We start from the raw sequence: 2,969 nt of genomic DNA, 5'->3' as shown, positions 1-2,969 counted from the left end.
GGGAGGGACCCTATAGGACAGTAAATCCTCTCTCAATAGAGAATGAAAGCCAAGTTAAACACTGTGACAGATCTTCGTCTAATCTGTTCTAAAATACTTCCAGTGATAGATACTCATAATCTGAACAGGTAGTCTTGCACCTGAGCTCAGGGATGCAAAGTATGACACTAAACAGTTCTCCCTTTCCCAGCCTCACAAGATCATGTCTTCTAGACGTGTACCATTCTCACTGCTTTCACCTTAACTCTTTCTGCTTAGTCCAATATTTTAAAAATGCACACATGCAACTCCAGCCTATATCTTGTCAGAGCTAAGTTAAAAGATTGCTTCATAAAACTTAGATGTGACAGTAATCCTTCCCTGTCCATCTTCACCTGATAACATACATTATCTGTACGTTGTTCAGTGACCCTTCTGACCTTGGTCTGTTAGTGGTCTCTAGGCACAGGAGTTCTTCACAGCAATGCATTAATTTTTCTCTGATGATTTTAGGAAATATAACTTAGTGTCTGGCACTTCCTTCTGCTTCCCTCCACTCCATAAAGTTGTCCTCTAACAAGGGTATTACTCATAGATGAGCTGATACTTTGTCTACAGTGTTAATGACTGAAGCTGTGAATATAAATTTATTTCCATTGTGAATTTAAGAGCTTGGAACAAGCCACCAGTATGGCGAGGTCAAACATATTAGCAGGAACAAAATCCTGGGCAGGCTTCCTCTTTCTTCCCTCCTGCGAGTCATTTAGACTCATTTTCCAATTGATCGAGTGAAATGGAGTTGCCTCAGCCTAAGATAGGCATCTAAAATCAGTCTGCTGAATCATGGTCTTTAAGGGTCCTGAGTAACTCAAGCCTTCCTTTACTCATTTAGACTTCACTATTTCTCAACATCCTCTGCTACCCAGGGAAGGATGAAGACACAGCCTCACACTCCAGTCAGTGCAGGGGCTCTGTGTTAGCTCAAGACCTCTCAGCAGCCTTCAGAAACAAGTATTTCATCTACAGAGCAAACTGCAGAGAAATGGAAGCTGGTCATTTACACATTGCATCTCATTTTTGCAGTGTGCAAGGGTCTCAAAGTTTTTTCCCTCCTCTTGTAAATCTGCTGGAACAGTGATTAAGGCTACTGCTAAGGCCAGTGTTTGGTGCTCTCCTGGGGAAATTTACTCTCACTTTTAAGACGGCCTCTGTTGAGGGAACTCATTGATCTGACAAAGTTTCCCTCTCAAAGTTACTGCCCAGAACCAGGAGGTGGAGAATCTGTCATGCAAGTACAAGCACTTAGTTCATCTGCTTTCCTGTGGCTAGAGGAATTGTTTTATATTGGCTGTAAACTCCCAATCTGTATACTGCCCCTCTCACTTCAGGACATGATTTTTTATATTCATCTGTTCATCATCAATGACTTGAGGCACTTAAAAAAAAAAAATACAGTTAAAAGACCCATGGGAAAAATCAAGCTCACTTCAACAGCACATTCTGCTCAAGGCATTTCATAGTTAAACCCTCATCTCCAGTTATCTGTGCTGCCTACCCTGGTACTTAGTCCCAGCGTGCAGGCTGCATGGTCACTGTGTCTGTCTCTCCTTGTTATCTTCTTCATGCTCAGTTTGCCTGGCAGGCAATTGTCTTTTTATATCACAAGAATTACTTGTTAGCCTATAAACAGCTTGTTAGCTGGCTTCCACTTTCTGATCTCTGCAGGAACTGGTAGATTGCACGGGAAAAAAAACAACAACAAAAAACCACCACTTGTCATCAGACGATGTGCTCTTTCTTTCTGAGCAATACGGGAATGGCAGGCAATTACGGTAATAGCAAGGAAACTGCCTGCTACATCAGCAGAGCAGTAAAGTTACTGCTGCTCCTTGACAGTGTGGAGCTGAGCACTGCCACTGGGGAGGGATCCCTTGAGGGATGCTGGAGTCAAACCCCTCACAAGCATTAGGATACGGGGAATTAGTGCAACTGGGAGCTGTCAAAACATTGGGGAAGTAAAGGGAGGAAAGCAATGGATTTTCAGGCACAGAGTACCACCTCTGCATGAATAGAAGAGCCTACTGTGTTGTGCTGTGAACCTCCTTCCCAGATGCTCAGAGAAGCTGTGCCACCTTCTAGAGACTGAAGAGGTGAGTGTGGACTGGGGCACACACAAGGGTCTCAGATATGCTCTTCCCCAAACCATCTGTCACCACAGATTATTATCTGGTTGGTTTTGAGCATTAATATCTCTGACAGTACTTTCTGTTGTGCTTCTGTGACTTACTGGCAAGTTCTGCTTCATGAGCTTAAAAAACAAGTTTGATAATTTCTTAATTTTCTAGCCCACCATCAATCCTCTAATGACCACAGTTATAACGGTTAGAGATGCCTGATGCTACAGGCACTTTTCATTGATGTGCTTTGTCAAATCTGTCCTTTTCTTTATTGAAATTATTCTTCAACTTGTTTCCTCTTGCAGGAAAGAAAATAAGATTCCATTTTATTTCAGTGTATGGAAGGCAAATTCCCACAGTGCAATACCTTTTCATCTCCTCTCCCCCATTCTGTATTCTTGTGAACTGTGAATTTCAGGGGTCCAGAATTTTAAGTCCATTTGCCTGCAGGAAAATCCAGTTTTGAGATTCAGCCACATGACAGCTGCTGCTGCTGCTCAGTGTTTATGTAAAGTGCGGTCAGAGGGACTCATCTGAGAGACCTTACGGAGTCTTATCTCAGATTTAACAGGAGTAATCTTAGTGGTGGTTTTTCACATTTGATCAATATTCTGGATGGGAACACTACATTCACATCTAGGTGTTGTGAAAGGCTTTCAGCCCACACTTGTAGCTTTCCCCTTTGTGTTCCCCATGTCTCAGTTCCCAGACTTATCCTTACTTTTCCATCTGATGTACCTTTTCTCCATATTTAGTCAGCTGAGCCTGAGCTCGGCTTCCAGATACTCTGAAATGTTGTGTCACTCAGCAGGA

The sequence above is a fragment of the Chaetura pelagica genome, unplaced genomic scaffold (assembly GCF_000747805.2).
Source record: "Chaetura pelagica isolate M959 unplaced genomic scaffold, ChaPel_1.0 scaffold383, whole genome shotgun sequence".
In the NCBI taxonomy this organism is placed as follows: Eukaryota; Metazoa; Chordata; class Aves; order Apodiformes; family Apodidae; genus Chaetura; species Chaetura pelagica.
Note: the sequence above shows the minus strand (reverse complement) of the source record.